Genomic DNA, 26563 nt, shown 5'->3' on the forward strand with positions numbered 1-26563 from the left:
TTGATAAAAATCCTGTAGAAAGTTAACAGGATGGTGGACAGTAACCTTGCACCTTCATGACAATTGAGGAAATGTTGTCTGTCACTTGTTAAGTGTTCTCCGAGGAACTTGGTGTCCTCTACTTTCCACTACCTTCCACTTTGTGTGGCGGAGGTGGGGTTATCCCTGTTTCTCCCTTAAGCCGACAATAATCTCCTTTCTCTTGTTCACGTTGAGACTCCAGTTGTTATTCTTGAACCATTTTACAAGATTTTCCACCTCTTCTCTGTTGTGCAATTCATTGTTGTAGCTGATGAGGCCGACTACTGTCACGTCTGCTGCAAACTTGATGACTCTGTTGGAGCTGGATCTGGCATGGCAGTTGTAGTCCAGTAGCGTGAACAGGAGAGGGCTGAGCACACAGCCCTGAGGAGTGCCAGTGCTCAGCATGTCAGTGCTTGATGTTCTGCTGCCGAGCTAGACAGATTGTGGTTTTTTTGTTAGGAAGTCAAGAATCCGGTTACAGAGAGGGGTGTTGAGTACTAGCGAACACATCTTCTCCACCACTGTCTGGGGAATTATTGTATTAAATGCTAAGCTGAAGTCGATGAGCAGCAGCCTGGCATAGTGAGCATCATTCTCCAGGTGGGTCAGGATGGAGAGGAAGGATGAGGCTATAGCATCATCAATGGAACAGTCCCATCTGTTGTTGAATTGAAATGAATCCAGTGTCTCTGGAAGGTGTGCTTTGATGTGTTCCATTACCAGATGCTTGAAGCATTTCATAATGGTGGAGGTCATTGCCACTTGGTGGAGGTCATTGATGCCTATTACTATTTATCTCTGCCTCTCAGATAGACCTCAATAATATCCCATCTCAACCTCCAGCATTAAAAGGTAAAAAGGCCCAGTTTTTCCACAATAACTTGCATCCACTTTTTAAACCACTTCTGTACCCTTTGTAATTTTACAATATACAGCCTTTAACTAGGCAACCAAAACTGCACACTCTGTTCCAATGTGGCTGCACCAATGTCTTGTATAATTTCATCCTGATATCCCAACCCTTGTATTCAATTCCCTAACCAAGTAATGCAAGCGTCCCAAATGCACTCTTCACAAATTTGTCTTCCTCTGCTGCCATCTTTAAATAAGCACTCTCACTCATGGCTCCTTCATACTCTTCAGGACCCTGCCATTAATTGAGTAAGGCAAATGACAAAAATGCAACACCCTGCACTTCTATGAGTTGAACTGTATCTGCCATTCCCTTTCTGATCCAGATCCTATTTCAAACCTAGGTAACCCTCTTCACTTCATATAGCAGCAAACTTACCTTGCCATGAACATCCCTGTCCAAATCATATTTGTATATTCCATAAAGCAAGAGTCGTCTTGCTGAACCTAATGCACTCCACTAGTCACAGTCCACCAGTCTGGAAAAAAAACTCTTCTATAACCACTCTCAGACTCCAATTACCGAAGTTGATTGTTTATCCAGTTGGCCTCCTATCCCATGTGCCCTGATCTTCCATGCCAACCTGCTACATGAGATCTTATCAAACACTTGACTAAAATCCATTAAAAAAAACACAAAAGGAACAACAAAATTAGAGGTTATTTGGGCAGTTATCAGATATGTCTATTGTTTAAACAATAAGGCCTCTAATTGTTTTCGGGTTTAAGAAGTATTGATTCCAGCATTTCATGCCTTTGTAAGACAACAAATGGGACTGTTTAATATTTTATGTATTGATTCAGATCTCTATCACACTGAATAATATATTATAATTATTTATTCATTTATTTGCTGAAAATATCCAGTAAATTTTTAAGATTTGCAGAAGTATTTGGCCCATTTAATGTTTTGAAAAATCATTTATATAAAAGGTCAAGATTCATTTTGTTTTTTTCAATAACATTGAATGGATCCTTGCACCAAAGGAGCAGCTCATGAGTTGAAAATTGGATCAAGATCAGTCAAGTGGGAAATTTGAGAGGACTATATCCTAGGCAAGATTGATGATCAAGCTCGGAGGAGGTGGGAAGGAGAGTATTGTTTGGGAAGACAGTAAATTGGGAAGGAGGGAACATCTGAAATCCCCAGGGTGCCTTGCAGAAATCTGCAGGTTCACAGCCAATATGCTTGATGGCAATCTCTTGGAAGAGCAATAGTTTGGTCGTTACCTGCCAAACATCATTAGCAAAATATGAATTGTGAACCATTTTTGGAGTTGCCTAAAGTTGGTTCTGGCATCTGGTTTTGCATAAATAATGGAGAAAGTTCCAACTTCCCTAAAATCTGAGGATTCCCCAACTAGTAAGGTACATAGTGCACTGCATTGGAACATTTAATGAGGTTCTTCCCCTCAAAGCAAGCATTGAGAAAATTTCACAGGTGTTAAGTTATTAATGGAATGAATTATTCCAAATCAGGTTGAACACAAAAGATTAACTTATTTCTTGTATAAAATTAGCAGATGCATCACATTTGCTCCACAGCAGAAGCAATATCGCTGCCTTTCCACTCAGGTCTGGATCACCTTGAAAACAGCCACTGCATACAATTAGTTGCTCTTCATTAACTACAGCTCAGCCTTCAACACCATTATTCTCTTGGTGCTGGTCAAGAAGCTACAAATTCTGGGCCTTTGCACCCAACTCTGCAGCTGGATCCTTGACTTTCACATCAGAAGACCATAGTTAGTATGAATAGGAAGCAACATCTCCTCCTCACTGATTGTCTACTCATGCACCCATGACTGTGTGGCCAGGCACAATTCCAATGCTATCTACAAATTTGCCGATGACACCACAGTTATCGGCAGAATCACAAACACCAATGAGGAAGTGTTCAGGAGGGAGAGAGATCAGCTCGTTGAGTTGTGTGGCACCTGCAACCTTGAGCTCAATGTTAGTAAAACTAAGGAGATGATTGTGGACTTCAGGAGGAAGTCATGGAAACACGACCATCAAGGACTCAGTAGTGGAGATGATCAATAACTTCAAATTCCTCAGTGTCAACATCTCCAAGGATCTGTCATGGAGCCTCCATGCTGATGCAATCATGAAGAGTTCTCATCAGTGACTATACTTTGTGAGGTGTTTGAGGAGATTTGGTTTGTCACCGATGACTCTCAAACTTCTACAGATGTACTGTGGGGAGCATTCTGGCTGTTTGAATTACTATCTGGTATGGAGGCACCAACACTCAGGGCAAGAATAAACTCCAGAGGGTTGTAACTCTGTCTGCGACATCACAGGCACCAGACCACTCTATCGAGGACATCTATGTGAGGCAGTGCCTTAAAAAAGCAGCCCCCATCCTCAAAGGCCTCCACCACCCAAGCCATGCCCTCTTCACTCTACTACCATCATGAAAAAGGTTCAGGAGCCCAAAAATGAGTACTCAGTGGCGCAAGGACGGCTTCTTCCATCAGATTCCTGAGCAATCAATGAACCAAAGATACCGCCTTACTTTTCGTGCACTACTATTTTTTAATTTATTGTTATATGAATGTTTGCACTATAATTCTGCCGCAAATTTTGTGAATTGTTCATGACGATAAGTTCTGATTCTGATGTCTTGCAATATCCTGCTTATTTTAGGCTTAGTGGAGACGATTTGAATCTCTACTATTTAAATTCAAAGGAATGCCCCTTAGCAGCAATGCATCATTGAAACCTAACTTTATATCACAGCATCTGAAATAATGAGAAGGTGCAAGAGGAACTTGGGATAGACCAAACCAGCAAAAGGATTGTAATTTAAAACTTAGTGAAGAGAATGCCAGAAACCTCGTGCTGCTCTAATGAGAAAATATGCATCAAGTAGATGAGTGCCAAGACCACAAGACCGAGAATTATTACTGTAATCAGGCAGAGTGATTCCCGAAGAAATGAATGTAGGGACTGTGGCATACGATTTTGTTGAACTGAAAATTTTTGCCTAATAATGGATTATTCACTTTAAATATAATGTGATTTTAAAGCAATACATTCAGGACGGGAAATGTCCATTGGTGTTGCACCATATCTTATTCACCCTTTCCCCTTCTCTCACTGTCCCTCTCCTGCTGCCACTTAAGATGCCTCAAATATCCAGAAACTATTGCTCTCTCATCTCAATGGTGTTTTTTTTTTTCCTTCTCCTTTTTGGAGCCTTACCGACATTTGGATGACATTTAATCTTTAACTTGAGTGAATGATTGATTTGACTTTTCTATGCAGCACAGAGACTCAAATTGCAAAATGTAAAAAGAAGACCTGAGCACCCAATGGTTCCACTGTGTCAAAAATATTACTTTCAATTGATTACTGCTTCCGGTTCAGGAATACTTTATTACTTTTTGCACTTTGCTGTCACTTACAATGCAAAGTGGTAATCAGCCAATGCGGCAAGTGTTTTATTTTTAAAGTTGTGGTGCAAAAATAAAATGGAAAACGTTGAACATTTGCAGTGGATCTATCAGCAACTAAAGGAGAAAAGAGTCGAAGGCTCTTGACATCAGATTTTTCATCAGGATCTGTAAAACCAGTTTCTCCAAAATGCTTTATTTATAATTTTTTCTCAGATGTTGCTGCATCAATTGTATATTTTGAGCTTCCTACTTTTTTTCTCTCCATGAAGGATCCCCCTTCCATTTCCTCCAAAGGAAAGTGTAACCATTTAAAAAAAAAAACCCTGTAAAACATTTCCTTTTTGTTGAAACAGCCCCTGCATGATTTCTTCGTCTCGTTTGAAACATTACTTGCACCTATCATACATTATTTATTTTTATCTGGTTAAAACTGTGAGAAGGGGAGCATGAAGTCAATCAGCAAATAGCTATTTTAGTATTTCTTGGTCAATGGAAAGAAAAATAATTGCCAAAGGACATGTGGACCAAATGCAAAACTTTCCAGCTGTTTTTGACTTCCCATTTTCTGTATAAATGAATAAAAAAAGATTTTGAAGTATATTCTAGCGCGAAGTTGATACATAACTAACTCGGGAAAATGGAAGGAGAAATGTGCAAATAGAACCTCACTCATGAAGACAAATGAATGTATGGTAGGTGCTCCAAATAAGCATTCTCCACAGGGCGTATTGGTCCAATGATCATAACCTAGATTAATTTCTGTCTACATTGAATGAATTGCAGACAGAAGGTAATCTATGTCAGGATGATATGGACATGGCAAGAGACCACCTGGGCTGGGAACTAAATTTAATGGAAAAAAAATAGGAAACTAGGTGGGGTGGAGTGGGTGGAAATAACATTAACTCATTAAGTATTAAGCTTTGTCAATGATGGGAGTGCATAATGAGATGTAAACTGGAGGTGGACTCTTTTGCAAAGAATTAAAAAACAATTTGTTATATTTTCCCATTAGGGGCTGTGTGCAAGCTCTGATCAGGCCTATGAACTTGCAGAATCCTTGGCTTCCAAAACAGATAAGTCAGTATTAAAACATACAGTACAGAAGCCTGTCATTCAGCCACAACATCAGACACAATGCCAAATTAAAATGAATCTCTCACCTGCACATAATTCATATTTCTCCAGTTCCTCCATCTTTGTTTCTACCTGGGAGCCTCTTAAATAGTACAATTGTATCTGCTTGCACTACTAATCCTAGTAAATTATTTGAGGTACTTATCACTGTATTACAAAGATTGCCATCTAATTTCTTTTAAACTTTTCCCCTCTCACTTTAAGTGGTCCAGTATTTGATTTTTTTTTACTTGGGGAAAACATTCTACCTCTCATTATATTATAAACTTCTATCAGGTCTATCAACCTCTGTCACTCCAGATAAAACAACCCACATTTGTCCAGACTCTCCTTTTAACTCATACCATCTAATCCAGAAAATATCCTGGTAAATCTCTCTGCCCTTTCCAAAGCATCCATATCTTTGCTGTAATGGAGTGACCAGAATAGCACAAATTAATGAGGAATGACTTGTATTTGAAATGATATGAATTTTTCAAATGTACTCAAGATATTTTTCTGCAACAATAGGTCTTAAAACTAAGAAATGGGCATATTATCGACAGTAATAAGTAATGATCCAGAGTTAGTTAACAATCAATCAGTACATGGATATTTTCTAATACAAGATTTGAATTAATTTCATTGTTATCTGAAAGCAAAAAAAAAGAGTGTTTAAAACTCTCAATTCAGATTGGGCTGACCTTAGTTGGGTCACGGTAATATTATTGTAGTAAACTAGGCATTTTTATTTAAAATATAATGAAACAAAAGATAATTGGGTCGTATTTAAAATAATTAGCTATTTTTTTGGGGGAAAGAGCTCAACTTCCAAAATAATTCATCCATCGATGACCAAGATGGAGACAACAATACATGAAAGAAATCCATGCAAAAGGGGAAGAAGTAGCATCAGTCGCGATGGTTGGTAGAAGTAATAATGACCAATAAATGATGATTAAACAGGCAAAGAGCAATAAAAAGGGATAATGGCAGGAAACCTGTAAGGGTCAATACCAGGAAAAAGAATGGGGTGTTAGGGGGAAATGTCATTACATTGAAGAAAGAGGAAATTGGGATGCCAATTGCAAAGGATTCAATGCTAATATTGAATCAAGGATAGGAACTTGTAGAGAACAATGTTAAGGAAGAAAATAATAGCATCAAAGAGTTACAAATACCCAGGAAAGGATGGTTTCCATCGCAAGGATTTAAAGAAAATGGATAAAAAACATTACTGATGTCCCAACTATAAATTGTTCAAATTTTCTTTGGTTTGAGAAACCTTCCTTGAATTTGGAAGAATGCCTGTGGCACTCCGTTATTTAAGAAAAGCGAGAGTGAAACTATTGATCCTGTGGTGGGAAATACAAGAATCTATAACAAAGAGATGATTTAATGACCTCATGGGGATTGTTTAGCTTTTCAGAAAGAGAGAGCAAGAGAATGGATATGTAAAGGGTAGGTACCATATAAATGTTAATGTTTTGACAGATAACTGAAGTACTAAATAGTGGGATGCACCATATGAATATTCTCCATGTGGACTATGTTTTAAAATCTCTTGGAAAAAGATTATTAACCTAATTGAAAGTTTGAGGAATTAAAGGGAAACTGCTGATCTGGTTTTAAAAAAAATGAAATAAAAGCAAAGAATGCTGAAAATCTTCATCAAGACAGCTAACACCTGTAGGGAGAGAGAAATAGCTACTCAGCTGCAGGATTGACAAGTGATGACCCAAAAGATCTGTGTCAAGACTATGACAAGCGCTTACAATATTTGTCAAGCTCTGACTACTGATGAAATAGTTAACCATCTGTCGAGGTTTTCAGGTGCCATGGATAAATGGCAGTTTCGGTACCAGCATAAGGAGCTGCATGATTCGGCTCCGAATCATGGGTCCTCTACCGGCACCACCTACGGCTCCTAGAACGCTTCCACCAGCGTTGTCTCCGCTCCATCCTCAACATCCATTGGAGCGCTTACACCCCTAACGTCGAAGTACTCGAGATGGCAGAGGTCGACAGCATCGAGTCCACGCTGCTGAAGATCCAGCTGCGCTGGATGGGTCACGTCTCCAGAATGGAGGACCATCGCCTTCCCAAGATCGTGTTATATGGCGAGCTCTCCACTGGCTACCGTGACAGAGGTGCACCAAAGAAAAGGTACAAGGACTGCCTAAAGAAATCTCTTGGTGCCTGCCACATTGACCACCGCCAGTGGGCTGATAACGCCTCAAACCGTGCATCTTGGCGCCTCACAGTTTGGCGGGCAGCAACCTCCTTTGAAGAAGACCGCAGAGCCCACCTCACTGACAAAAGGCAAAGGAGGAAAAACCCAACACCCAACCCCAACCAACCAATTTTCCATTGCAACCGCTGCAATCGTGTCTGCCTGTCCCGCATCGGACTTGTCAGCCACAAACGAGCCTGCAGCTGACGTGGACATTTACCCCCTCCATAAATCTTCGTCCGCGAAGCCAAGCCAAAGAAGATAAGGAGCAAAGGCATTAATAGATTGAGGAAGAGTGGATATCAAGGTTTGACAAATGAAAGTTTATACATGTATACCTAATAAAGAATAATAAAGTGCTTTCTCATAACTGAAAGCTAGAAGCAGCAAATATCTGGGCGGGTGAACATGGACAACTGAAATGTCATTGACAGATACAGAAACATGAGAAGGTAATTGAATGCTGGTCTAAATGAATCCTATGCAAATGATGAGTACTCACAAATGGAAAATATAGGACAGAGCTGAACTTACAGTGTGATAGGAGTTACTGTGCAGGAATATGCTTTTTATGGGAGGGATAATTGACATTATGGTTTTATATTGTAACTTTTCCAATATATTTCATATGTAACTAATCTATATACTTGTCTATATCAATCAGTGCATAGAATATAGGAGTTGGGAAGCAATGATGAAACTGTACCAGGCATTGGTGAGGCCAAATTTAGAGTTCTGGTCACCGATTTATAGGAAGGATATTAACAAGATAGAGAGAGTGCAGAGAAGATTTACAAAAATGTTGCCTGGGTTTCAGCATCTGGAATACAAGGAAAGATTGAGCAAATTAGGTCTTTATTCCTTGGAACGTAGAAGGCTGAGAGGGGATTTGATAGAGGTGTTTAAGATAATGAGAGGGATAGATAGAGTTGATGTGGAAAGGCTTTTCCCATTGAGAGTAGGAGAGATGGATACAAGAGGTCATGGGTTGAGAGTTGACGGGCAAAGGTTTAGGATTAACATGAAGGGGAACTTCTTTTCTCAGAGAGTGGTTACTGTGTGGAATGGGCTTCCAGGAAAGGTGGTGGAGGCAGGGTCAATTTTGTCATTTAAGAAAAAGTTGGATAAGTATATGGATGGGAGGGGGATGGAGGGATATGGGCAGAGTGCTGTTAAGTGGGATTAGAGGAGGGTTCTTGGATCAGTGCGGACTAGAAGGGCCAAATTGGCCTGTTTTCGTGCCGTAATTGTTATATGGTTATATTAGTTCTCAACTCCCAAAAGTATTTACTTTGTTTTTAACATTTCCCATAGCTCTACTTTCTGTTTCTCTGAGGGTTTGCAATGCTTTTGTTTTTTTTGGTCATCCAGAGCTGGGCTTTTGTATATTTTCCCTCCTTTCACCTTTTCAGTCCTGACAAAGCCTTTAGTTGATATTTGATCATTTTTCTGGGGCTCTCTTAAAATGTACAACTTAAAAATTGTCTGGAGACCCATTTTCTTTTCTGGACATTTGTATCACTTTTTCCTCTTTCCATTCCCCTGCTCCTGATCCCCTCTGCACTTCATGTTTGGCCATCATGCATTTCGGACACAGATTGATTTCATTTTTTAGTTCTGTGTTAAGTGATGGTTCAATCAGAGCAACTTGAGTTTTAAAAATGTAAATGTATTCAATTTATTTTCAATATGCTCAGAAAAGATAAAGCAGTAACAAACAGAACTGACCCCCCCCCCCCCTTCCCCAAACCTGTCTATTGGTAATTATCATACTGAGATTTTGCTGTATCCAACCTGGAGCCATTGTTATTGCTTTCAATTTTGGAATAACATCTGCATAATTCATCTATAATTTATCTTTGCAGTTGTAAAATGCCTTGCATTACAACATGTCAATGATTGTTGGGATAGGCCTTTAGTTGTTCCCAAATCACTGGCCACCAACCCTGTCCTCTGTCTGTTCCAGAAAAAAAATAAACTGGTGCAATCTTATGGGAACTTGCCTCCCAGCTCTTCAACATGGCCCAGCTCAGCAATCCTTTACTCTCAGCATAGGCAGCTTGCTGGATTCATAGAGCTGAGGAGGCCCCATGCTATCTTCATGCTGTACAATCTGTTAGCATTGAACTGAAAAAAAATGTTAGTGACTTTCATAAAGCTTAAAAACAGACTAAATTAAAGTCAGTGAAATTACAAAAATAATAAAAATAATAACCACTTATCTTTTTTCCTGGAGACATTATCTCCCAATCATTTGTATGAGACTTTCTATGCTTGAGGTAACTTTAATGTGACTGGCTCAGGCAGATTTCGTAGAGTGAGGGAGGTCCATGGATGATTGTAATCCCCTGTTGGACTCCATAAATGCTGGGTGGAATATTTCACTGGTGAGGCTAACATCAATACTTCAAAGAAGATCTGCCTCTTTGTCTGTACCAGCATAGCATACTGTATGTTGCATCAACTGTGCTCCACAGGTGAGGAAATAAACCATTTAATCCTTTTTTGGTATAGCTATTTAAGGAAGTAAATATTTGTTTGTATTTCAGAAAAACTCTTGATATTTTAAAGATTTTACCATAGAATCTTTTTAAATTCAAATGGAGCAGCTGCCAGACCCTTTGGTTTAATTTATAAACCATTATAAAATTCTTTGAGCATCTTGTGATGGAATGCATCAAAGCGTACCTCCCAGAGATACTGGACACATTTCAATTCACCAATGGATGAAACCATTCCACTGATGCTGAAGCCTTGTCCCTCCACTCTGTCCTGACTCACTTGGAGGATGCCATCTTGTACGTTGGGCTGCTATTCATCAACCAGCTTGGCATTTAACACAATCATTCCCAGAGGATGGTGGAGAAGCTGTCCTCGCTAGGACTCAATACCTATCTCTGTAACTGGATTCTGGATTTCCTAATGGAAAGACCATAGTATGTTCGGATCAGCAACAGAATGTTGAGCACCATCACGCTCATGATTTGCACCTCAGGGCTGTGTGCTCAGAACATACCTGTACAAGCTAATGACCCAAGGTTCTTCTTCTTTGGCTTGGCTTCGTGGATGAAGATTTATGGAGGGGGTAAATGCCCAAGGTTACAACACCAACAAAGTCATTAATTTACAGTAGCTGGTCTCATCAGCAACAATGATGAGTTGTACTACAGAGAAGAGGTGGTAAATCTTGTGATATGGTGCAAGAATAAAGTCCAAGTCTCAACGTGGTCAAAACAAAGTAGATGATTGAGGATTTCAGGAGGATCAGGGATGACCATCTTCCACGACACATTAATAACAGAGTAGTGGAGAGAGTAGGGAGCACCAAGTTCCTTGATGTCCATTTAAGTAGTGACCTATGCTGGATATAAATCTCCTCACTTATTAGGAAGGTGCAACAGTGACTGCCCTTCCTGAGAAGACTGAGGCATGCAAGGCTCCGGCCACCATCTTTTCAACTTTTTACAGGAGCTCTGTTGAGAGCATCCTGGCCCGTAACACCATTGTGTTTTATGGTTGCTGTACTGCATTGGATTGGAGATCAATCTGCAGGACCATAAGAGAAGCAGTGAGGATTTCTGGAGTCTCCCTCTCTCCCACACCAACCCATCCCTCCCCAGCCTTCCCCCTATTGTCATTATCTACTGGGATTATTGTTTAAAGAGGACCCAAACCACATTACACACAGCATCTTTCATCTACTCCCATTGGGAAAGAGATGCAGGATTATCAAAGCCAGAACCACCAGATTAAGAATTTGTTTCTTCCCATAGGCAGTGAGACTACTGAATAACTGAATGGTCTGCTCAAGCTAACCATCCGGGATTCTACTATTTATTAAATAATATTTTTTTAATGTATGTGTATGTATATTTATGTATGTGTGTATGTGTGTGTATATATATATATATATGTTAAAAATGACATGTATTGCTTGTCTGTATGTTTTCTGTCTGTGATGTGTTATCGAGCAGAAAAACAGACACAAAACATAAAGTCTGTTCAACAGGCTTTATTTCACACAAACTTCCACAGAGCTGGCTGTGAGAGAAGCTGTGCTGGCTCTGAGACTGACCTTGAGGGGACGGATCTAGCTTATATCCTGGAGGGTGATCGGTCCATTCAAATCGTCTGATTGACAGTCGGCCAGGTGTTGCCTTGTCCTCCAGTGCTCTTCCTGCAGTTACACCGGTTGCCTCCTGCAGTAGGCTAGTGGTGTATCACCGCGTCTGGTTGTGTATTTGCATGTTTTTGCACCGAAGGCCAGAGAATGTAATTTTGTCAGGTTATACTTGTGCAATCGGATGATAATGCGCTTGAACTTCTTATCTGTATGAGAGCACTTCCAGCAAGGTGGCATCCCTTAATCAAAGAGGATAGTTGTTATTACTGATCCTGTAATTCAGCAACTGCTCCCACACATTAATTTTTGAGAGAGCTGTCCTAATTTTTGGATGACAAAAATGCCACTGAGTTTAAAAAGATCGAGTCTCGCCACAAGCAGCAGTATCTCATTGCATTCCTGTATCTTATTTAACATGCATTATTGCTTTACTTATTATCAGTAGCTGGTCAAAATAATTTAGCTGCAATCTTCTTCCTGAATGTGCAGTTGATTTAGTTTGTATAACTTGTAATATTTGGTAGATCTGAAGGCAGATGACTAATTTCTCCTTCAGATATTCTCCTAATTTATAATAATGCCAAATGGAAGGAAGTAACTTGACCCATCATGCTGTGCTGACTCTTTAAAGGGCTATCCATTTATCCTATCGAAGTACCTAATATACCTGTCATCTGATTTTTTTTTAGTGTGAAGAGTTGTCTCATGTGTTGCTCACTGCCAGAGTTAGAAGGGTCCAGGTGCCATGCTGATTCTAAATTGAGATTTTTCAGTCTAGTATAAGGGAGTTCTGGAAAGTCCGAAGTGCTCCCAGAGATGGGATGTTAAGCTGAGCTGTTTAGGATAATGGTGTGGAGAATAAGTAAAAGCTGGAGGAAGAATGATATTGGGGGCATGTGATTGGAAATGTAGAAATTGGGGAATTTGATACTGGTACTCTTACAGCATGAAGAAGGTTCAGGTCAGTAATTGGAAGAGTGGATGTTGGTGGTGGTCATGCTGTGAGTGTCAAAGCATGAACCTAAGCAACATTAACATTAAGTTGGAGAAGTGGGGTGGGGGGGTGGGGGGGGTGGGGGGGGGGAGGAGGTGGTGAGAGGAACAGAGATCATGGTGGGAATTGTACTGCCAGAACGTAATCCTTTATTCTTCCCAGCAGCATACTAGTGAGCTTGTTCTCATTAAATGGGAGAACAGATTCTGCAACGTGGACTGTAGTGTATGTGGCTATGGGACACGTGCATTAATCTTGCATTAGTGATGTTATGACATTTCTCGTGACCACGTCATTATAAGTAATTGGCATGAAGGCCAGCAGTTCAGTTTACTAAAATATTGCAGCTCCATAAATCATTTAAATATGGACTATATTTGGATTAACTCCAGCATTCGAAGCAATAAAGGGTGAATTTATAAGAGAGATTTCTAATCTCAAAAATGAACATTAGAGGGGACATTGAAAAGATATATAAAAGTATATGAAATTAAATAAAATGTATATTTTCTTTTGCAATGAGACCTGAAAAAATGAAAATGTATGAGAAATGTAATATTTTTGGTCACAAAGAAGTATTTTTTTTCACACAACAATGAGCTACTTCAATTGTAAACCAGGATAATTGCAGCTGGAATATTGGTCACGTTTACAAAATGGTGTTGCTGAATGATGACTGTCATAAATTGTTTTAAAGAAGAATTAACGTGGTGATGAACTTGTTTTATATAAAATATTTCAGACCTTCAGTCCTTAATATACCTGTTAATCTTATCCCTAAAGAATATGGAAAACACTAATTCCAATTAATGTCAAATTAATTAAGCGGTGGTTTTATTTAAAAATTCTGCGACTGCGAGGTCTGCACCCAAGATGGTGGTGCCTATGATTGGCAGCAGCCACAAGGGGTTGCAGATGCTGGGGAAGCAGAGGACTGGCGCAGGACACCAGAAAACAGGGAGAACACACTCCATTTGAGAAGAAGCAGAGGAGATGACCCACAGGATGGTAACCATTGAGGTGACCCAGTGAGGGGTTCTGCGGCTGAAGAACACACAGGTGATGCACTGCTGGTGACTCAAGGTGAGGAATCAGCACAAGTGGCGGGCTGCTGGGAACTGCAGTTGAGAGATTCGCACCAGGCAGCAGATTTCTGGAGATTGGCTCAAGACTGGTTGAAGGAAGATTAAGTATCAGAACCAGGATGCAAGAGGATAGCAAGGGTGCTGAAGTTTTCCTGATTATGTTGGAAGTTGAGATCTGGAGCACATGTTGTAATGGTTTGAACTGATGTCTGTGTGTCTGCGGGATCACACAGGAGGCAAACCCATAGACTCTCGGTGACTATGGCGGAACTCTTCTTTGCTTCTCTTTCTCTGATTGTAAGAGGCGCTCAAGGATAATTTTGTTAGTGATGTCTTATGGCAGACTAAATCAAATCCCTTGTAATATTGCAGTTATTACGTGAGAATAAAGTAATCTCGAACCTTGAATCATTGTGCAACCTAAATTAATTCCTGATCGTAAGAAGTTTAATGCCTGTCAAGGTTGCACTTATCTAAATGGTTCCTTTTTACTTAATGCTCTGAGTTGAGTGGTATGGCATTCTGATCAACTGAGGGCAAGACTGATTTTGATCAAAATTCTTGCATTCTCTGTCCAACATCAAATTAGAAGGAAACATTTGGTGATTGAAAGGACAACCAACTTCAAATTCTAAATATTTGCTAAATTACAATTTGAAAATTTTAGAATCAATGATTTTGCTAAAAGTATACATTCTATTGTTACTTCACAGCTATGCTCAGTGATTTTTAACATGGGAGAAATGGAATTTCTTGACATTGATACTGAACAAGTGTGGTAGTTCTCTTTGCACTGTTGAAGAAAATTAAAAATTCATTCCATGGAAACAGCCAGTTGAAATATGGGTAAAAATCATAACTCTTCATTCTTATTGGGAGAAGTTCCAAGGGAAAAAATGTCAAATTAACACATGATATTTATTCTGTTTTCACTGCTACTTTTCTATATTTGCATTCTATAAGTATTCGTCTAGGTTCTGCTTTGTTGCAGTGGACAGGAAAACTTAATTATAGTCAAATCTGCCAAGGAATTGAACAAATTTAAGCCTTTTATAAATGTTTAAATAGTTCATGGAAAGCAACAATTGTCATTTTAAAATAAAATCTGTGGGATTTCTGGTTGAAATCTGGTCCACTGGGAAATTGAACCAAGCACTACTTTCTGTCATAATTCTCCTCAACACTGGTTTCATGTGCTAGATATATTTTCTGTACCTGATAATGTAATCAATATGTACAACTTATTCATAAGGTAAAGGAACAGAAGCAGGCCACTAGGCCCATCGAGTCTGTTCCGTGACTCTCCACTAAGCTGAACTATGCTCACACTTAGTTCCATTTTCCAGCCTTTTCCCCATATCCCTTGATACCTTTGCTAATAAGATACTTATCAATTTCTTGTTTAAATTCTCCCAATGATCTGGCCTCCACCACTGTATGCTGCAGTGAGTTCCAGAGATCCACAACCCTCCGATTTAAAAAGTTCTCAATTTCTTGTTTAAATTCTCCCAATGATCTGGCCTCCACCACTGTATGCTGCAGTGAGTTCCAGAGATCCACAACCCTCCGATTTAAAAAGTTCTCAATTTCTTGTTTAAATTCTCCCAATGATCTGGCCTCCACCACTGTATGCTGCAGTGAGTTCCAGAGATCCACAACCCTCCGATTTAAAAAGTTCTTCCTCATGTCTGTTTTAAATGGATAACTTCCAATTTTAAGACTGTGACCTTTGTCCTTGATTCACCCTCCAAGGGAAACATCTACAAGCACTCTGTCAAAATCTTTGAAACTTCAAAATGTCTCTGAGATCCCCTCTCATTCTTTTATACTCCAATGAATACAATCCAAGAGTTGCCAAATGTTCCTCACATGTTAGCCCTTGCATTTCAGGGATCTCCTCTGCACCCTCTCCAACAACATCATGTCCTTTCAAAGATGGGGGCCCAAAACTGCACACAGTACTGTCTCACCAGTACACCATAGAGCCTCATCAACATCTCTTTACTCTTATGCACTATTCCTCCAAAAATGAATGCCAATATAGCCTTCGCTTTCTTCAGTACCAATCCCACCTGGTCACTAACTTTTAGTTTTCCCTGCACGAGGATGCCTAGGTCCCTTTGCACTTCTGATGTTTGAATTTTCTCCCCATCCAAAGGACTTAAATCACAGAAATTGGATCAAAAAGATGATGACATATCTTCTTAATTTGCTCACAAAATGAAAAGATTTTGCACACTATACTGAAAATAAATAAAGGCCCATGGGACTCGGGAGAGCGGAAAATTGTATCTAAATTAAATCAATCACTTAAAACAGAACTTTAAAAGGAAACAAAGAACAACTAACCGAGAAATAAAGAAAGGAAAGTAGGATTATGAAGGTGAATTAGCACAAAATATAAAAACAGATAGCAAATTTTTTTATAAATATATAAAATGGAAGAGGTTGGGTAGAGTCAACATAGGTCCCTTGGAAGATGAGGGGGAGATTGATATTGAGTAATGAGAAAATGGCTGAGGCATTGAAAATATGTTTTTTCAGTCTTCACAGTGGAAGACAGGTCCAGCATGACCAAGGTAAAACACAGAATTCTGTTGACACCATGGTTAAGTGAAAAAGAATACACAAGTGCTAGAGAAACTCAGCAGATCAAACACTGCCTCTATGTAGCAAAAGTGAAGGTACATCATCAACGTTTCATGCCCATCTCTCATATTCCCCCACACCTTGATGAAGGGCTCAAGCTCGAACATTGGTGATGTATCTTCACCTTTGCTACATAAAGGCACTGTTTAACCTGCTGAGTTTCCCCAGCATGCTAAAGAGTGGCGATAGGGATGCAAAGGGAGGAGAGGGCCTTGATTTAAAAATAATTCCTACAAAAGAGATAGTGATGAGTGGAATGATACTGATCATGGTTGCAAAACTACTAGCAATGCCTTACTGTTAGATTAGACTTGGCTGCCAGCAGTGGGCTGATATGCAGTATGCTGGACCTGTAATGGAGACTTGCAGCCTCATGGTGCTGTTTACAACAACTTTAAAGTAAATAACCTTGTCCTTCATCCATGTGTTGTCTAAGAACTCACACATACGAATACAATATGAAACAATAAGCAAACTAATGGGACTGAAAGCAGACAAATCCCCTGGGCCTGATGGGATGCATGCCAGTGTACTGAGGGAAATGGCGGAGTTATAGTCGACGCATCGATAGTCATTTACAAAAATTGTCTGTATTCTGGGCAGGTCCTGGCAGATTGGAAATGACACATCACATTTTAAAAAGGATGTAGGCAGAAGATTGGTAACTATTGGCCAGTTGAATGACTGTAGTCAGGAAAATACTTGAAGCTGTCATTAAGGATGAAATAGTGAGGCATTTAGAATGAAGGGGTTCCATTGAGCAGTTGCAGCATGGATTCAGAAAGGGAAGGTCTTGTTTGACAAACTTTCGGAGTTCTTTGTGGATATAATGAGTGAAGTAGATAGAGGCGAAGAGGTTGATGTTGTATATTTGTATTTCCTGAAGGCATTTGATAAGGTGACACACAAGAGATTTATCAATAAGATACAGATGAATGGAGTTGGGAAGTGTATTGTCATGGATTGAGGATTGGTTAACTGACAGAAGGCAGAGTGTCGGGATAAATGGGTGTTTTTCTGATTGGCAGACAGTGGTAAGTGGGGGGCCGCAGGGGTCAGTGCTGGGCCCGCAGCTGTTCACTATTTACACTGATGATTTGGAGGAGGGGACAGAGTGTAGGTTATTAAAAAAGGAAAATGGAAGGTTGGCCTTCATCGCAAGAGGAATTGAATTCAAGAGCAGGGAGGTCATGCTGCAACTGTTCAAGGTACTGGTGAGGCCACACCTGGAGTACTGTGTGCAGTTCTGGTCTCTGTTCTTGAGGAAGGATATACTGGCCTAGGAGGCAGTCCAGAGGATGTTCACCAGGCTGGTCCTGGAGATGAGGGGCTTGACATATGAGGAGAAACTAAATTGCCTGGGATTATATTCATTCAGAAGAATGAGTGGAGATCTTGTAGAAACATATCAAATTATGAAAAAGATAGATAAGATAGAGGCAGGAAAATTGTTTTCACAGGTAGGTGAGATCAGAACGAGGGGACACAGCCTCAAGCTTCAGGGGAGTAAATTTATGACTGAAATGAAGAAAAACTTTTTTTCCCCTCGAGGGAGTTGTGAATCTGTGGAATTATCTGCCCAGGGAAGCATTTGAGGCTACTTCATTAAACATATTTAAGGTTCAGTTAGATTTTTACATTAAAAAAAAAGAATTAAGGGATATGGGGAAAAGGTAGGTAGGTGGAGTTGAGTCAATGAACAGATCAGCCATGATCTTAATGAATGGCAGAGCAGGTTTCATGGGGTGGATGGCTGACTCCTGCTCTTATTTCTTGTGTTATATAAATGATTGTGTGTGTGTTTTAAAGGTGTTATGAGTATGGTTATAAAATATTCACTATTTGCTTCCATGCTTTATCATGTAAATATTTATGATTTGGGTTTCATATTTACAAAGTTGTGCAGATAATAAAGAATTTGGACGTGTATGGGCAGCGCCTTCAGGAAAATACGTGGCCTAAGGAGTTGGGCAGAATTCTAGCAGATGGGACATTATTCAGAGCAGTGTATGGCAAGGTATTTATGGAAGTGCAGCATGGCGAGAGAATGTACCTTAAAAATGAGAATATTGAGCAGTATGGATGACCAAAAGGACCTTATTGTGTATGCTAACAGATCATTACAAGTAACTTAATAGTTGGTTAAGATGATTTAAAAGGCATGCAAGTTGGTGAGGCAGAGTACAGACAAGAGGAGGGATATTAAGAATCATGGGGAAGAAACTTCCTTGAATTTGGTGGGGCATGATTTCATATTCATGAATCTTCTTCCTGTTGGAAAGGGGATGGATGAAGAGAGTGTGGCCATTTTGGGGTGAATCTTTTCATATGTTGACTGCTTTGCTGAGCCAAATGGAGTCGATAGAGCGGAGAGGTGTTTGATGACCTGCGTCATATTCATAACCTTCTGCAATTTTTTGCAGTTTTATGCAGAGCAGTTACCATAGCCATACAGTGATGCATCCTGACAGGATGTTTTCAATAATGCATCCATAGAAGGTATGAAGGGATGCTGGTAGCATGCCAAATTTCCTCAGACTTCTGAGGAAGTAAGGATGCTGGTGTGCTTTCTTCACCATTTCATGGATGTCGGTGGACATGGATAAGTCCCAAGAAAAGCTGTCTGTTTTTTTTCCACCTGAAACAATTTAAGATGTGGCCAAGCTCCTTCTTGCTGTATTGAGGGAGAGGGAGAGGGATGGAATTAAATCTGTGTTTGACCATGTAGCTGTGCGTGTCGAGGGAATAAAGGGGAGTATACCACCTTGAGAATGATTGTGGAGGAGGTATTATCATCAATCCTTACTGACTATGGCCTCTCAAATAGAAAGTCATGGTTTCAATTGCAGAGAGGAGTGCTGAGAGCAAGGTTGAGTTGCTTGGGAATTAAATGCTTGCTACAATTGTGTTAAATGCAGAGCTATAGTTGGTCAATTGTAGGCTGACATAGGTGTCCTTCTTGTCCAGGTGTTCCAGGACTGAGTGTAGGCCAAGGATGTCATACCTGCTGTGGACCTATTTTGACAGTAGGTGAACTGGAGTGGAACAAAGGTGGCTGTAAGTTCAGATTTATTGTCAGAGTACCATATATTCTCATGTAATAGTCAGGTTTTTTTGGACATTTTATCCATCAAGTTGAAAAGGTTGAATTTTACACGATCATACTTTTGAGGGGCTCTTAATTCACACAAGAATCCAAAAGTACCATATATACTCTTCAAATAATCAAGTTTTATGGACCAATTTTTTGTGTCAAATTTGGAGATGGGGAGTACTGCTTTTGACCACAGTAAGTACCTATGTGGTTCAAAGCATTGGAGGCTCAGATGCATGGGACCATGGGGTAATTCTGCCTTTGGGCAGAATGGATGGGTGAACAGTTGAGGCATTGGGAGATTGGATGGGCAGGCGGCCGAGACAAGTGTTCATGGCTGGAGTGTCAAGAGCACTGGTGTTTGGGTGGCCAAGGTGAAGATCTGTGGTCAGAGTGTTGGGATTTTTGGAGTGGGGGGCCATGGCAAGTATCTGTGGTTGGGGCATCTGCAGCTTGGATGGGTGGGCATCCAGGACCTAGGAGAGAGTCTTTTGCATGGGCATTGGAGCTCTGGTGTTTAGGTGGCCAGGGTGAGGGTCCACGTTTGGGGTGTTGGGAGCTCTGGTGAGTGGGCAGGCATCCAGGGCAAGGATCTGCAGTTGGGGTGTCAGGAGCTCCTGTAGGTGGGTGAGCAGCCATGGCGAGGATCTGGAGTCGAGGCACAAGGAGCACGAATGGGTGGGTGGTCGGGGCATCAAGAGCTCCGGTGTGCAGACGGCCAAGGCAAGGTTTTGTGGTCAGGGTGTCAGGAGCTCGGATGGGTGGGTGGTTGGGACCAAAAATAGGGGGGGTTGACTTTTACACATCATATTTTTGGGTCAAAAGGAGGGGGGATGGGTAGTCAACGTTTACATGAATATATACAATACACGACATCACATATAGCCCTCAGATTCGTTTTCATGCGGTAGAGGCAGAATTTCTACTTAACAGTTGTGTAAACAACTCTTCTCAGGAAAAGATGTGTACACAAAAGAGAGATAAATATAAATAAAGAAGGAGATGCAAATGAACTCTTAAAAAATTAAATATTCAATAATAAATAACGTAAGAGTCTTTAATGAGTGTCTGAATGAGTTTGTGGTTGAGGAGTCTAATGGTGGAAGGTAACAACTTTCCTTGAACCTGGTTGTACTTGTGTCACCCATACCTCTTTACTGATGGCAACAGTGAGAACAGAGCATGTCCTGGGTAGTTTGGATCCTTGATGATTGCCAGTGCTCTCAGATAGCAGAATTCCATGTAAATTTAATGGTGGGTAGAGTTTTGCCTGTGATGTATTGGGCAGTGTTCACTTCCTTTTATAGGGCTTTCTGCCCAGACTGTGATGCAGCCAGTCAACACGCTTTCCATGACACATCTGTTGAAGTTTGCCAATGTTTCAATGTCATACCAAGCTTCTGCAGACTCCTGAGAAAGTAAAGCTAATGATATGCTTTCTTCACGACGATATTCATGTGTTGTGTCCAGGAAAGGTCCTCTGAAATGGTGACATCCAGAAATTAAAATTTGCTCACCCTTCCCATCTCAGATGTCCCCCCTCCCCCCCCATGATCATTGGGTTGTACACCTCAGGTTTTCCTCTTCTGAGGCCCACAATCATTTCCTTGGTTTCGGTAACATTGAATGTGAGGTTATTTTTTATATAACCCACTGCTGTGGTATCATCTGTAAATTCGTTGATAGTGCTGTTGAGCACCGAGCCACACAGTTGTCGATGTAAAGCGAGTACAGCAGCCTGTATTGCTCAGATATTGATAGAGATTGTGGAGGAAATGTTCCTATCAATCCAATTGTGATTGTGGTCTTGAGATGAGGAAATCCATCATCAAATCATGTAGGATATTAAGGCTGAGGCCTTGGAATTTACTGATCAGTTTTGAAGGGATGATGGTGTTGAATGCTGCACTGTAGTTGATAAGGAGCATCCTGATGTGTGCGTCTTTGCTGTCCACATGTTCCAGCGCTTAATGTAGAGCCAGTGAGATGGCATCCACTCAGACAGGAGCTGATATGCTTCAAACCAGTCTCTCAAAACAATATTACTGTGGATATGAGTGCCACCATTTGATAATCATTTAGGCAAGTTACCACATTCATCTTGGACATGGGTACGTTTGAAACAGGTGGGTACCTTTCCCTGTGGAGAGAGATGTTGAAGATATCTGTGAATTTATGGGCAAGTTGGTCAACACAAATTTTGAGTGCTCGGCCAGGTACTCCATCCTGGTAGGTTGAAGTTGATGTGAGCTATGACAAACATCTGGGAGTTCTTCATGATGGTGGATCTCACAGCTTCCAGCTGATGGGTATTGAGGCTCATCACCATATTCTTTGGCATTAAGATGGTAGTGATTTTCTTGAAGCATGAGGGTACTTCAGACTGTTGAGGAGAAAGTTTGAACATGTTGAAATATCTACTTCATTCAGCTGACAGGCCAAAAGCCAGGATTGGAATTTGATTGGCAAAGAAATTTGGTTGATGAGATCCCTTTAATGGCATTGATGCATCTCCCATCTGTTGACATGTGAGTGGATTTGCTGCTTTGAGACCAGCCAAGAAATTTACAGATCAGTTTTTAACATCTCTTAAAGGAATTAAATTGCAGTAACAATTTCTTAAAGGAAGGATGTTCCAATTTTGTGATTTTTTTTTTTGATGTGATAGTAGACTAGTTATTCATGTAAAATGCCTTGTCCATTGAACCATAGAACACTACAACAGGAAGCAGGCCATTCAGCCCTTCTAGTCTATGTCAAAATATTCTGCTTATCCCATTTACCTGCATCCATTCCATAACTCTTCATACCTCTCCCAATCATGAATCTATCCAATTTATTCTTAAATCTTCAGTTGGCAGTTCATTCCATGCTCCAACCACTCTCTAAGAGGTTTTGCCTAATATTCCCCCTAAACTTTTCCCCTTTCACCCTAAAGCCATGTCCTCTTGTATTTATCTCTCCTAATCTAAGTGGAATTTTCTCACATTTACTCTGTCTATAGCCCTCATAATTTTGTAAACCTCTATCAAATCTCCCCTCATTCTTCTATGCTCCAAGGAATAAAGTCTTAACCTGATTAATCTTTCCCTGTCACTCAATTCCTAAAGATCCAGCATCATCTTAGTAAATCTTCTCTGACTGATATCCTTTCTGTAGTTTGGCAACCAGAACTGCACACAATATTCCAAATTTGGCCTCATGAATGTCTTGTATAACTTCATCATGACATCAGAACTCCTGTACTCAATACAAGATGCCAAAAGCTTTATTCATAACACTGTCCACCTGTGATGCCACTTTCAAGGAATTATGTACAGTGGAACCCTATTATAACGTGATGGTTTTGGTCCAAAATAATTGCATCGTGATAAAAGCAGTGTCTCACTAAATCAGGGTTTCAATAAATCATTCTATTTACAGTTGAAATTTAAACACAAGTTAATTTTTAGTAAACTGACCATCTCGGCTCCTGGTGGCAGCCGGAATTTCCCACTCCCAGCAGGAGCCCAGCACCCGAGTCCAGTGACTCAATGCATTATATCGCATTAAATTGGTGTTCCACTGTATCTGTATTCCCAGATCCCTTTGTTCCTCCGCACTCCTCAGTGCCCTACCATTTACTATGCATGACCTACATGGTTTGTCCTTCCAAAATGCAACCCCTCACACTTGTCTGCATTAAATTCCATTTGCCATTGCCCAGTCATCTATATAAAAAAAAATGGCAAGCTTATCGTCTTCTTGTCTCTAAATCAATGGTTCTTAACCTTTTTCCACTCACATACCACTTTAAGTAATCCCTATGCCATCAGTTGCTTAAAGTGGTTTGTAACTGGAAAGTGAAGGTTGAGAACCACTGCTATAGACTCAATTGTTACTGAAATGTTTTGCTTGAGAAAAATTGTCATTGGCCCATTTTCTTTGGAGTTATGAAACCATACACATAGCAGGTTAATTAGGTACAATTAAAACAGTGGTTTTCAAAATTTTTATTTCCACTCACATGCCACCTTAAGCAATCCCTTACTAATCACCGAGCACCTTTGGCATAGGGATTGTTTAAGGTGGAATGTGAGTAGAGGGTGGCAATTCAAAAACCACTGTGCTAAACTACGTAAACCTTCTCCACAACAATCTAATTTTTTACCTACCTCACAGCCATAACTCTCTATTTTTCTTGTGTTATATACACAACAGCAGCAATAAAAATTAGCCTAGATAGTGTTATATTTAAAATAATAATGTTAATTATTAATTAACAATGATATAACACCTATTCTAATTTAACTAACTTATCTAAATTTATATACAATTATGTAACTTAAATTTTAACTATGTGTGTGGAGTACCCCAAACCTCTACATCTCAAGGCTCAATTCTAAGAAGGCAGTTCCAAGTTCAAAGTTCAGAAATTTGGTGATGAGATTGATGTGACACATAGGCTTTAAATGGTGAGTCACACAGGATTTAGGATAGTTGAGACACGCAGGCCTTAAATGGTGATGTTATGTCTCCGTGTTATTTAAGAGTCTTCTTAAATAACTTAGAGATGCAAGATTCAAATAACAGAAGAGATTTTACTTACTGATGTCTTCCACCATCACAGAAAACTGTTCACACACACACCACACACTACATATACATGCGCCCCACAGTGGTGCACTGCAGTTACTACAGTGAGAAGGGTGTATTCTAACGTGGTTACAAAATAGTTCACACTATCCTGATTATATAATAGGGGAGACACACACTTCGATGGAAGGAGCAGTTCATGAAGTGGATGAAAGAGTATGAGGGTGATAAAAGGTTGATTAACTCACAAACACTTTGGCTGAAGTACTTCAGAGAAATGTAGTTTTTAGATTTGTGCCTTCTTCAGCATTTAGAACCCTTTCCACAGGTCAGTCGAGTAGTGTGCAGTATTTCTTCTGCAACTTTAAAACCCCTTTCGTGCGTCAGTAGAGTGCAGTATTCTGCAACTTTAAAGCCCTTTTTGTGGGTCATTGGAAATGGTCTCTCATTCCTCTGTAAGTAGAAGGAGGAAATCTGACAATTCTGTCTATAACCACACAATGAGGCCAAGTGGGTTTCTCAAAGGTAGTTGAAGAGATGTTTTCCTTGAGCTGCCTTCTTAAAATGGCTCTGAGCAAAACCGTCTATTCAGTCGTGATCTGTTGGTCACATGGACTCTGCATCTGGGTTTTGGAGACACTGCCTTGGTTCTCTTCAAATGTATCCATTTATGAACCTGATGTCTTTAAAGTTTGCTGCTAGTTCTATAGTCACTTCAAATCCAGCAGGCAGGTTGTTAAATCTGTTCTCTTAAAAGGACAGTCCCACACAATAAAATGAATTGAAAGATGGGAGAATGTCACACGTGGATGTGCTAAGAGTCTTTTGAATGTTACTTTTGTACCAGCCTCCATCACCGCTCCCAGCAATGCATTCCAGCACCCAGGCTGTTCCAGTCTCTCTGTGTAAAATACCTACCTCCCATAAAATTTTCTCCACTTTCTGGAATATTGCCATCAACTTCAATTTTCTTGACCAAATTTGCTCTTGAAACAGTGTTCTGCCACTTCCCTTAGAAATATAATAGTAAATTAAAATGGAGATGAAAATGTGGCCAAATCAGTTTTAGTATATTTATGAGATTCCTCCAGTCCTTGATGTGTATTATGTCCTTGTCAATTTATGATCATCATGACCTCTGAACCCATTAAGTGTTAGGTAATGGAATTTTCAGAATTGTGGCCTTACTATTTAGTCATATTCCAAAAGTGGATACTATGAATATGTTGAACATTAGTAAACCCAGAAAAGGATTGAGAGAGAAATACAGAATACCTGGAAACAACAAATCATAGTCAGAAATAGCTTAAATGCCCCTCATTTTAAACCAATGCCCTCTGGTTTTACACTTTCCTACCCTGGGGAAAAGACCAATTCCTCAACTTGCTCATGTTCTGCCTATTGCTGTAAGGTCACCCTCTTGGTCTCCAGAATCAAAAGATCTAGTATTTCCAGCCTTTCTTACAACTCGAGCCTTTCTGTCCCAGTTACATCCCCATGAATTCTTTCTATTTTAATAATATCCCTCCAAGGCAACAAGAAATCCATATAGTATTCCAAATATTGTCTTGCTAACGTTTTGTACAGATTCAACATCCCTGAACTTTTGTACTCAATGCCCTGACCAAAGGTCTTCACACACTCATCGCTTCAGGGAAATGTCATTCTTTTGATCATCAGCTTCTTTGGAGCTCTTTTATAATCCGACTAAAGCCTTTTTAATGTGCAGGTTTGCAAGATGGACCCAACAATTGGAGAGGCATGTATTTTTGCTGAAATAAATAAATGGGAGAAACAGTTTGAACTTTGATTGGGGGGGGGGTTATAAATACTGTCTGCTTCCACAATGAATCTTGCTGCACAGAATCTTCGTCAAGTTAAACTGGGCTAATGGTTGAGCTTCATGGAGATCTTTTGTGAAACCTGATTCAATGTTATCAGCTAGAATTATTAACTCTTCTCCATATCTGCAGATGCAGTCTAACCTCTTTTTTTTCCAGCAATTTTTTTTTTAAATGTAAGACTTCCAGCATTTAGTGTTTAGGTTTTGTTTGGTAGGAAGTTGTTTTTCATTTTGTGAACATGACTTGATCAACAACATAATAAAACAATGCAAAGGACTGAAAAATGAACATTTGCATGGCTATGGCATATTTGATCAAGAAGGGCAACTTTTCTTTGAAATAAATGAGCAATTCAACCCTGCCGATGAATTTGGTTTAAAAATTAGAAATAATTAATCATTTTTGGTAACTGAAGCATGGCAGATGGAGTTCTGTACAATGCACAGAATACCTATGTAATTAGGATGATCTTCAATTTTTTTATTTTAAAATTGAAAAATTGGTGGCGAG

General features: G+C 39.9%; 1 long non-coding RNA gene across 1 annotated transcript in view; it reads left to right on the forward strand.

Moving 5' to 3' along the window:
• LOC138756172 (uncharacterized) overlaps window positions 1-5496 on the forward strand; it is a 110333-nt gene extending 104837 nt beyond the window's left edge. The window contains exon 3 of the long non-coding RNA XR_011352825.1: window positions 5356-5496. This is a non-coding gene — a long non-coding RNA (uncharacterized lncRNA). The remainder of the gene's footprint in view (window positions 1-5355) is intronic.
• Window positions 5497-26563: the final 21067 nt, after the last annotated feature.

Source organism: Narcine bancroftii, chromosome 3 (genome assembly GCF_036971445.1).
Source record: "Narcine bancroftii isolate sNarBan1 chromosome 3, sNarBan1.hap1, whole genome shotgun sequence".
Classification (NCBI taxonomy): domain Eukaryota; kingdom Metazoa; phylum Chordata; class Chondrichthyes; order Torpediniformes; family Narcinidae; genus Narcine; species Narcine bancroftii.